Source organism: Acanthochromis polyacanthus, chromosome 16, assembly GCF_021347895.1.
Source record: "Acanthochromis polyacanthus isolate Apoly-LR-REF ecotype Palm Island chromosome 16, KAUST_Apoly_ChrSc, whole genome shotgun sequence".
NCBI classification, from domain to species: Eukaryota; Metazoa; Chordata; class Actinopteri; family Pomacentridae; genus Acanthochromis; species Acanthochromis polyacanthus.
The window spans coordinates 35,953,331-35,965,343 of NC_067128.1; the positions used below are offsets into that span (position 1 = coordinate 35,953,331).

Sequence of the window (12,013 nt, forward strand, 5' to 3'; positions counted from 1 at the left end):
TCTTGAGACGGTCGGAGCGGACCTTTTACCGGACCTGCGGTACCCTGACATCTACAATTACCTGATAAATTTTCCTTCATCCTACTCCGGTGAATCTCTTAACCCTTTAAGCTTCAGTCAATTCCAGCCATTTTCAGTACAAAAAATCGCTAATATTCTATTTGTAAATAAAAATATGACGAGAAATACAGGGAATATTGGACGCACATCGCGAGGTGCATTTCCTCGAAAACGACCTATTCGTGGATAATATGCCGACTTCAAGACATGTTTTGGAAAAAATATTTTACAGGCTTGTTTTGTCTGGATGTCCAAGGTAGGATTATGGCCGTTTTTTGTGGAATATTTTCATCTGTGTGTAATAATGAACCCGGAAATGTGAGTCGCGCTGTGTGCGTTGAAGCCGTGGACAGAGAACAGATGGATGGATATTCGTTGTTTGTTGGACAAATGTGTTTATATTACCCGCTGTGGTAATCACATCTGAAAGTGGTCTATACCGGCGGATTCATGAGAATCTAAGCTTTCCATCGGCGTATAGTGTTTGTATAATCGCGTTTCAGACATTTAGCAAATTGCTTATGCAGATCTCAAAGTGTACCGCGGGCGGGACACTGAAGCGGAACTGAAGCGGAATAGCGTATAAAAGCCTTGAGGGGTAAGAGAAATTACGCGATCAGATATAAAGCTTAGGAAACGGATTCTGTACCTGATACAAAGTGGTCGCTACATAAGCGGAATCCGTTGCCTGCGGGTTCCCACCGCTCCGTTTTCTTCTGCTCGCTTCTTGCGTGTTTTATGGCAGTGATCCACCTCTGTCGTCTTTCAGGATCTTTGGGAATCCGATAAAATGCTCTCCCCTTTGCTCGTCCTCGGCTGTTCTGGCATCCCGGGGCACAACAACTGTCCACCATATGGTGAACTCTCTGATGTCGACGCTGAAGAACGTTTAGGAGTTAGCTGGCAGTAGTTTAAACAGCGCGCCTTCCTGCCAATATGGCGGTGTTTTGATTTCAACTGTTGCATGCCGGGATTGTGTGACGTCATCTCCCGGAGCTCTATACTCCACCAATGTATTTTCAAGGTGTTTGAGTGACGTATATGTAAACCAATAGGGTTTTCGGTAAAGCTGCACTATTAGCCAATCAGAACTCACTTTGTTGGTGGGCGCGGGTAACAACAGGAAGAAAAATCGGCGCCACGTTTGAGCTAGGTAGGAGAAAGAGGGAGAGAAGAGTACAAACGTAATGGAAGAAAACAGCAGAGGACTAGCAGGGAAAGCCAAGTTTAATGTGGAGGTGATTAAAGTTGTAGACCTGCATACTTTTGAAGTATTCACATAACTAGTATTTAGCAGATTTATGTCTTGTGAAACTTGCAGTTTAGCGTCTCACTATACCGAAGTTCAAAGTGAAGTGCAGCTAGGCTAGCTGGCTAGCTGTGGTTATTGTTTTTTTTACTAGCTTGAAAAAGTCTCGGCGTGGACTCAAACGTTGACATTTAAGCACGTATTGCTATCAGAGACTGTTAGTTATAAACACCATCCGCCACTTTCACTGAGGAGACTCAGGAGAGCTGAGGACTTCGCTGGAGGACCGTGATGCTAATTAGCCTGTTGCTAATTAGCCTGTTGCTACTGCTGTGACCAAGGACCCGCTGCTGGACTTGCTGAACACACGGACGACGCTGTTGCATCTCTGCTGCTTCTTCATCTTCACCGTCGGCTCTTCAGACCTGCTTTGGATCTGCATCTTGGATTCGTGAGTAAGAGGAGCTTTTTTTCCCATAAGACACAAAGAGTGTTGTTTTTCTGCAGAGCATTAAAAAGCATTAACAGTCATTGAGCTAATTTTGTGAAAATTAAGGCCTTAAATGGCATTAAAAATCATTAAATTTGATCCTCAGTGGCATTAATAATTCTTTCTGCAGTTGTCAAGAGAAATATTTGACAATAATGATATAATAATATATAATTATAGACTAGGATTCATCAGATATGTGCATCTGCGTAAACATGCCGAAGCATTGCGATGATTGTTCCAAAAACTGCATGTTTTTAAAGTGACCAGCAGGCTGGACCAGATGGAGCAGGGCTGGGAAATGGGGAAATGCAAATTCCTGCAAAAATGGCTAAAAAAAGAGAGAATGACTACAGCCCGTTGGTGGTCAGGGGTGGGTTTTTTGTCCTCTCGTTTTTCTCATTTTGTGTCTCGTTTTTGTCATTTTTTTGTGTCTCGTTTTTGTCTTTTTGTGTCTCGTTTTTGTCGTTTTGTGTCTCGTTTTTGTCGTTTTGTCTCTTTTTTGTCGTTTTGTGTCTCGTTTTTGTCGTTTTGTCTCGTTTTTGTCGTTTTGTACCTTGTTTTTGTCGTTTCGTGTCTCGTTTTTGTCGTTTTGTCTCGTTTTTGTCGTTTCGTGTCTCGTGTTTGTCATTTTGTGTCTCGTGTTTGTCATTTTGTGTCTCATTGCTTTCAGTTTATGTCTTGTTTTTGTCGTTTCGTGTCTCGTTTTTGTCGTTTCGTGTCTCGTTTTTGTCGTTGTGTGTCTCATTTTTGTCGTTTCGTGTCTTGTTTTTGTCGTTTTGTGTCTCGTTTTTGTCGTTTCGTGTCTTGTTTTTGTCGTTTTGTGTCTTGTTTTTGTCGTTTTGTCTTGTTTTTGTCATTTTGTCTCGGTTTTCTCGTTTTGTGTCTTGTTTTTGTCGTTTTGTGTCTCGTTTTTGTTGTTTTGTCTCGTTTTTGTTGTTTTGTGTCTCGTTTTTGTCGTTTTGTGTCTCGTTGCTGTCAGTTTGTCGTTTTTGTCATTTTTGTCTCGTTTCTGTCACTTTGCATCTCATTTCTGTCATGTTGTCACGTTTTTGTCATTGTGTCTTGTTTTTGTCGTTTTGTATCTCTTTTTGTCATTTTGTGTCTCTTTCTCGTTTATCTAATTCCAGCAAAAATGGCTGGAAAACGTGAATTTCAGTGTGACTGCAGCCCGTGGGTGGTTTCTGGATTCAGAAATGGTGAAATGTAGGGACAGTTTTCATATAAAGTACTTTAGATAGTACTTTTATGTAAGTGCAGCTGAGAAACACATTTTTATACACAGAATATGAAGAAAACTACATGTTTCTGTGACAGATTGAACCTGCAGTCTGGTAAACCGGGTTTAAAGTGTTCGTCCGTCTGCCTCTCTCTGACTCGGTTAGATCCAGAAACTATCATCAGCTGCAGACTGTGACAAATTAAAGGAAAAACCTGAACCCCTGACCCCCGTGGTGAGGGGATCCGGTGGCTCCGTTCTGCTGCTGGAGGAGTTTCTCTGCCATGTTTTGGGCCCGTTTGTCCTCAGATAGAAGGTCAGACTCGTCATGTGGAGAAATCATTAGATTCTGATGGGAAGAGCTCAATTCAGGACCAGAATTCAGAAACCGACCGTACGGCAGGAGTCAGAGGACGTAGAAAAAGAACGATCTGTGACCTGAACTCGACCCGACTGGAGAATTTAGACGCCATGTTGGACGACATCATCGTTGAAGAAGAACTCGGATACGAAGTAAAAGTACCAGAAACACGGTGTGGGAATATTTTGCTGCAAGTACAACATCTGCAAAAATGGAAGATTAACAGTAAAGCACCAAAAGTAAAATCCCTCCTTATGCAGAACCTATGGTGTAAAAAAAACACATTTTCAAGGATAAAAGTAAATTGTTCACTATAATTAGACGGATTTTCACGGTTTTGTTGACCCTGTAAAAGCCACTGTTGCAAAAACACAATAATTTTAATTTTATATATAGAAATGTTATATATATATATATATATATATATATAAATATTTGCAATTTTTTATGTTTTGTTTCTAGCTTAGTCCTTTTATATTCTTTTTTAGTTCAATTTTTTTTCTTCTCTATTTGGGTCTCACAGGGTTAATTATAGTTATCTTGTAAATCACAGAAAAAAAATGGTATTTATGTGTTAACTAAAAAAGACATCAAAATAATTATTTTTAATTTGTTTTTTAACAATATTTAACTGTAAAATCCCACATTACAAAAGTATGAATATGTGCAGAAAAATGTGAAATACTTTAGTTTGTTATTTTATAGATTTTAAAGTTATTATATTTTACATTTTAGGATTGAAAAAAATCAAATAATGTTTCTGTGTTTTGTTGAATTATAGAAAATAAACTCCAGTGAAATCACAAGAAAAAATTTACACAGTGACTAAAAGTATAAATAAGTTATTTAAAAGGCCAAAACTGTAAATAACACATTTTATTTATTATTTAACAATGTTTAGCTGTAAATTTACACCATTCTTCGCTTTAACATGTGAAAAACATGACTTTGCTGATATTTGCTGTTATTTCAGAGAAAAAAAATGTAGGTTGCAAAATAAATGCATATTTATTGATTTATTCTGTTAAATTACAGATTGTAACTATTAAAATCACAATAAATAGGTATTTACACATTGACTGAAAGAAAAGTCCACATCAAAAGAGATGTTTTTAATTTGTTTTTTAACAATATTTAACTGTAACATTTCACGTTTTAAAAATTCTGAATATAATGCACTGGAAAATGCTAAATGTTTTAATTTGATTATTATTTTACAGATTTTAAAATTTACTGTTATTTCTAGGGCTGGCCTGAATGGGAATGGCTAGTGTGACGTCACGGACCACTTCCGTGTCCTACGCCGCGGCGCACCGAATGAAAACACAATGGCAGTAGCGAAAGAACTGGTCGCTGTCAAACTGAGCATGATAGACATTTCTTGAGTTAACTCAAAATTTTGTAATCTAACATAACAACTCTAACAAAGCCAAGTAAACGACATTTAACCTCACACAGATGATAAAGCTAGCTTTATTTCTGACATCCTGTGTTTGTTAGCTTACGCTACTTAGCTACTCACCTCAACACTGTACGTTTTCCTTTTCATTGACGCCTGCACTTTCCCTTTAAAACCACCTGCCAGCACACTAACTCTTACAACTCTGTTTGAGTTGTAAGAGTTAAGACCTCGCTTTACCGACTTCGGAAAATCCGCAAAATAAGATGTCACATGGCAGCACACTCTAGCGCTAACTTGTGCAGGGAGCACATGGCTAATTTGCATATGTGAATAACTACGCATCTCTTTACACTAATCATGAATCCATAACAGTTAAAATAATCTTAGCCAATCATTTTTAGCAAGTCAGTCCAAGTATTGGACTCAATTAAATCCAAGTCACATAGACCCATATCCTAGTCAAGTCGAGTATTTTGGGCAGATTGGTCAAGCAAGTCCAAGTCCCCAAAACTGGGACAAAAGTCTCCCTCGGCAGACTTTATTCTTATAAATTAAAAGTATAAACTTTAATCTCGACAACTTTTAGTTTCTTTAGTAATGTGGCCCAAACACTCCTCGTAACACAAAAAGATAACATGATTCAAGCGGCTAACACTAGCTAGCGCACGTTAGCTCCCGGCGCTAAATGTTTTCTAAGAAATCCGATTTACCTTATCAATGTCAGCCATCTTCTCTTCTCCTTTTCGTCCAGAGGAAAGCGGTAGAAAGATATCGTTTTATTTACATCATTTCTATTGTTGCAACACAGGACACAACACAGCACCATTATATCGTTGGTTTGGTAGGACACGGAAGTGACGTTTTTGGACACGATGACGTAATTACTAGCCATCCCCATAGTGGTTTCTGGCCTCCGAATATTCGGACCCTGTTAAAGACGAATATCCGAATATTCGCTCCGCCCCGTAACGTCCGACGGGGGAGGGGCGGAGCGAATATCCGTATACCAAAATTAATATCCGGATACCGCCGTAGCGAACGAACACTCGGATATTCGGGATGTTCGGGTCCCGCCCTAATTATTTCCTGTTTTCAGGATTTAACAATGGTAAATAGTTTTTGACCAGTTTTTCCCTGTTTTGTCTAAATATAGATAATAACTAGTACAGTTACAGGAACAAAGTATTTACATGTTGACTAAAAAATAAAAAAAGGTCAAATTTGTAAATAATGTCTGCAGAAAGAATAGTTTTACAAATAGTAATGTGTACTTTTACAATCCTTAACTCTATAATTTCATTGTTTAACTGTATTTAAATCACCTAAAATATCATTATTTTATTGGTATTTGACACCGTTATTACCGTTTTTGAACATTACAGTATTCCACTGTTTTCTACGTAGTTTTTCATGCAATATTGCTGCCAAATTAATACTTAAACTTTGTTTTACTGTGTACTAATACCACAGTAGAAGTACTCTGCTTCAAGTAAAAGTCATGCATTTATATTTTCAGTGGCAGTGTAAAAATATTAGCAACAAAATAAAGAAACAAACATAAAAAGTCCTCATTTTCCAGAATGTCATGAATCAAAAAATAGATATTAAATTATAATGTGTCGTTACTTTAATATTGGAGCCTTAAAGGTGATTTTACTACTTTATTTACTGATGTTTAGTTTGTAAAAGTCCTGCATCAGGATCAATAAATCAGAATTGATGTATTGATCATATTTTGTATCAAACGTGCAGCTTTTGCTTTCGAAAAATAGCAGTAGGAGTGTAAAGTAGCAGAAAAAATGCAGTATTACAGTAAAAGTACTTCATTAGTGTTTTAATTTCCAGCTTTATTTGTGTATTTGTTAGAAATATCCAGAAGAAGTGAAGTTGGCTGCGTCTCTGAATGTTTACGGGTTCGTCTGGCGGCTCAAGGACGCTCCGATAAGAGGACAGATTAAAGCTCACAGCTTCCAAAACCAAATCAAATATTTATCAAATTCAGGGAAAAGTTAGACGGGAATGAAGCAGCAAAGAGAATTCATTAGAGCAGAGCAGAGCATGTGCTGTATAGTTTATATGTTATATTATTATAAACCCTGTAACCTGCAGCAGTAAATGTACTGTATATGCTTTAATATTGTAACTACTGTAACCTTGTACTTGTGTGTCTGCAGGGACTTTCACTGATAGCAGGTCCTCATTAAGATGCAGGTCAGGAAGAGTGAAGGTCTGAGTAATCAGGAGAAGCTCTGATGGATTTTACACACAGACTGAGTGTATAAATAATATTCAATCAGCAGCATTTATTCACTCTATCAGCCAAGGAGACAGAACACTGTAAAAATACTACTACTAAATACATAATTAAAATCTTTAAAAAGAAATACAAGAAAATCTAAAGTAATGTGTGGTCACATGTTGTGGAAAAATAATTTAGCATGGTAGATTTTTTTGTAAATGTTCTTAAACATTTTTAACATTTCGTTTTTCCACCAAAAAATGCTCAAAAATTTCCCGAAAATGTGGACATCAGAAAGTTTCACCGTGAAAATAGATTTTTTTTTTTTTTCCCACGTTTTTGAACTTCAAATTGTCAGTTTGACCTGCAGGACGGTTAATTTCCTGCAGCATACAGACAAGAAACCCTCCAGAGTGGTGAAATCAGGAGCATAAACTTGAACTCGTTGACACGTGATCGCGGCAGCCCACCAGTCCTCCCAGTCCTCCCACACCCCCCCACTGAGTGCATCTCATTTTAGCATTGACTGTCTGTAAGCCAAGAGCCGCTGTCACCAGATCCTGCAGCGCTCTGAGGAATGGCATGTGTTCCCAGCTGGCACCTCAAGCCCGGCGCCTCCTGGAGGGCGAGCTGGGCCGGTGTTGGGTCAGAGCTGCAGGTTAGGAGGGGATGAGGCGTCTGCTGGTTCACCTGCAGGGCCGGGCCCTCCAGGTGTGGCTGGTTTAGGAGATAAAGCCGGCGCTGAAGCTCGGGTTTCAGAACTAAGCGGAGCCAGGAGGGAGCTGGCAGCTGAACTAAACTCTGCTCTCTGAACCACGCCAACCATCCGCTCCGTGGTGTCACCGTGCACGGCTGTAGTAGAAGTGTTTTACGACCGAGTGTACAGCGGATACACGCCGCGCACGTACAGTACACAACGGAGAGGAGGGCAGCTCAGGGCAAACTCACCTAAATGTCAAATAAATATGAACTGCACCACCTCCAAGTGACTGCAGTAGTTCTGAGGTAAACAGTGGAGCATTTCTTTTTATCAACACTTTAAAAAAAAAAAACCTTTCCAATATTGGAAATTAAGTTCATGAATCCAAAGTTTATTTGTCCACATGTGATCATTTAAAATCACCAAGAGTTTATAGACTAAAGTACACATTAGAATAACCAAAATGACTCAAAATCTGTCAGAAGGGACTTAAAAACCATGTCAAACTACTAAAAGTTTGTCCAAGGTGACCCAAAATTGTCCCAAATGAAGTGTCCAAAATTAGTCTAACTGCATGAACGGACTCAAGAACTGGCTTCCAAAAGTTAAACATATTGACAGTGACTCAAAATTGATCCAAAACAAATCAAAATTTGTCAGAAATGACTGGAAAACTGTCCCAACCTGCAAACATTTGTTCAAGTTGACTCAAAATGGTCTCAAATGAAGTGTCCAAAGTCATCCATGTGGATCTATGGACTGGTTCTCTCTATGTCTGCATCATGGCTCCTCATGGAAAAGAACTGAACAGAGGAAGAGAAAAACCACCAAGCATTTAAGCAAAAGAACAAAATGAACACCAGAATGTCCAAGATAACTTACAGTATGTCTAAAATGAGTCAAAACCGGTCCAACACCAGTTAAAAATGTCAGGAATGACTAAAAAACTGTCCGAAACTAATCAAAATGTGTCATAAGGGGCTCAAAACTGTCCCAAAATGTGTCCAAAAGTAGATAAAATTTGTCCAGAATGACTCGGATTAATCCAAATATGACTAAAACCCTGGAAAAAATGAGCTAAAGATTGATCAGAATAACTCATCCAGAAAGACTCAAGATCCGGTAAATGTTGGAGAACAACCCAAGAAAAAATTGTTAGACTCAGATGGAGCCAGAATGACTTGAAACTCATCCAAAATGACTTGGAATATGCCCAAATATGAGTCAAAACCTGTTCTAACTTAATACTGTTCAAATAGGAAACAAAATGGGTCCAAAATGAGTTAAAAACTGTCCAAAATGAGTTAAAACATGGACGAAATTTGTTCAAAAGCAGGTCAAGTTTGTCCAGATTTGCTAAAATTTGTCCAGACGTGACTAAAAACTTGGAGAAAACGAGCTAAAGATTGGTCAGAATTACTCATAACTCATCTAGAAAGACTCAAAATGTGTGCCAAAGGAGCTGAGAATTGTCCGGTATAGCTTGACATTTCTTCAAAACAAGATAAAAAAGAGAATTGATTTGTCAGAGATGATGGGCACAGAAAGTATTTAAGAAGTAATAAAAGATAATAAAAGACTGTTGCTGTGTTTAGTTCCTACTGTGGGGCCTAAATTTGTAATAAAGTAAATCAGAATGTTTGAATTTGACGTCAGAGCAGATATTCTCCCGTTTAAAGCGTCTTTTATGTCATTCATTGATGCAGACGTTTCTACATTTAAAGAAGTCAGTTTTAGCTTCGTCACCGTGACTCTGAGCCACAGAAACTGAATCTGCTGCACATTACGTTTCTATTTTTTCCTGTACTTTTCTTCCTCGTCTTTCTTCCAAAGATGCCCTAAAAAAGCGTTGCAGCTGAGTCACCACGGCTTTTTTTATCCGGCTGCAGCTTCCTGCCTGTAAGGAGGACGGCTGTTTCCTTGATTGCTGTTTCCTTGATGGCTCTTTTGTCCCGTTGCTGTCTGCTCTGCTGCTGCTGCTCTTTATCGATCCATTCATCACGTAATGCCTGGTTGAGCTGTAACTCGATTTATCCTCGTCCTGCTGCCCTCTGGCTTCACCTCCTCCTCCTCTGCTCTCCATTACTGCTCCACCTACCTCCTCCTGTTCTGCTTTTACCTCATTTTAGACGATGAAGCTGAGTGTTGGAGGCGTCATTATAAAGACGTGTCCTATTATCTGCCTCTGTGCGTGCTTTTATACTCCAAACTCCTCTAAAATGGACTGTTTCAGCATCAGTCTGCCCTCTAACTGAGCCTCCCATCAGTGTATTTACTACAATGTTTAGTTTGCAGAGACATCAAATGAATCCTAGCATGTGCTCCGAGTTTATTCAAGGAGAGTTAAGGATAACGTGGCGACATATCAGTCTGTACACGATGTTATTTGCTCTGACACGTAGAAAATTTTTATACAGTTTGTATATTCAAGGTCATAAAGCGTACTATCTTTCCCTGCAGCATCAGCAAACTTTTATTGAGTAATATTGTTTTGTTTGTTCCCAGACTTCTCTCCCTGAATCCAAGTGCAGTTCCTCTAATGTCCACTAGGGGCTGTCTCCAACTCCCATAGACCTCCATGTCAAAATGCCTAACTTCACAGCAAAAATAAAGTTGTTTACAGTCAGGTACAAGAAAGGTTTTGGCCTCTGTGGCTAAATTTCCACTTTAAGGAGAATTACTTTTCAGAAATGTTAATCATTTTAATTGTATTAATGCTTAAAGTTGGGGAAATTTAAGGGCCTGGCTGCTTTGAGTGACTGTCTGTGGACTCTGTTTCACTTATGCTACGCTTCTTTGATCATTTTTGATTAGTTAGTAGCTAGGATGCACAGAAATTGGTTGTTATCAGCCTGTTAAACGGTTGTTGTCATCACAAATCATTCCCATACACGCATATGGAACACTAGTAACCTTCACTACATTCTAGAAACTAACCTCAATAAGTGTATTTAAAATCTCACTTTGCTAAAGAACGAGAAAAAACATCTGGTAAATGTTGGAACAGCATTGTTTGGTCAGATGAAGAAAAATTAGTTGGGCTCAAACGGAGTTCAGAAACAAAGTTTGTTCAAAATGACTAAAAATGTGTCAAAAATGACCCAAAACTATCCAAAAACCTTTCAGGATGCTTCGAAATTTGTCCAAAATGTTTCAGAATTTGACCTAAATTTTGTCCCAATGTGACAAAAACCTTGGAGGACATGAAATTAAATCTGGTAAATGTTGTCAGAACATTCTATGGTCAGAGGAAGATAAATGAGTTGGGCTCAGATGGAGTCCAGCATCAAAATTTGTCCAAAATTACTAAAAATCTGTCAAAAAAGTACTCAAAACCTGTCCAAGATCAGCTAAAGATGTTAGAAATGTTTCAAAAAATTTGCCCAGAATGATTACATTTTGTCTAAATATGATGACAAAAACCTTAAAGAATGTGAAATTAAATCTGGTAAATGTTGGAGAACATTCTTTACTCAGTGGAAGATAAATGAGTTGGACTCAGATGTTTAATGTGAACCTGATCAGGACTACCACAGTGAATGCATTGTCCTGACAGTGAAGCACGGAGCCATTGTACATGTCTCTCTGGTCAATTTACACACGTGGACAAAATTGTTGGTACCCCTCAGTTAAAGAAGGAAAAACCCACAATTCTCACTGAAATCACTTGAAATTCACAAAAGTAACAATAAATAAAAAATTATTGAAAATTAAATAATCAAAAACAGCCATTACTTTTGAATTGTTGATTAACATAATTATTTAAAAAAACAAACTAATGAAACAGGCCTGGACAAAAATGATGGTACCTCTATAAAAGATTGAAAACTATTTGACCAGAGTGACATGATTAACTCAGGTGTGTCATTTAATTGACATCACAGGTGTTTCCAAACTCATAATCAGTCAGTCTGCCTATTTAAAGGGAGACAAGTAGTCACCCTGCTGTTTGGTGAAAAGGTGTGTACCACACTGAACATGGACAACAGAAAGCGAAGGAGAGAATTGTCCCAGGACATCCGAAAAAAAATGATAGACAAACATCTTAAAGGTAAAGGCTATAAGACCATCTCTAAACAGCTTGAAGTTCCTGTGACAACAGTGGCTCATATTATTCAGAAGTTCAAGACCCACGGGACAGTAGCCAACCTCCCTGGACGTGGCCGCAAGAGGAAAATTGATGACAAATTGAAGAGACGGATCGTTGGAATTGTATCCAAAGAGCCCAGAGCAACCTCCAAAGAAATTAAAGGTGAACTCCAAGGCCAAGGTACATCAGTGTCAGATCGCACC

The 12,013-nt window shown here is 38.5% G+C and overlaps 1 long non-coding RNA gene across 1 annotated transcript in view; it reads right to left on the bottom strand.

Annotated features, from left to right (window-relative positions):
* The window catches only part of LOC127530285 (uncharacterized), a 239,525-nt gene extending 233,872 nt beyond the window's left edge, over positions 1-5,653 (bottom strand). The window contains exon 1 of the long non-coding RNA XR_007936777.1: positions 5,492-5,653. This is a non-coding gene — a long non-coding RNA (uncharacterized LOC127530285). The remainder of the gene's footprint in view (positions 1-5,491) is intronic.
* Positions 5,654-12,013: the final 6,360 nt, after the last annotated feature.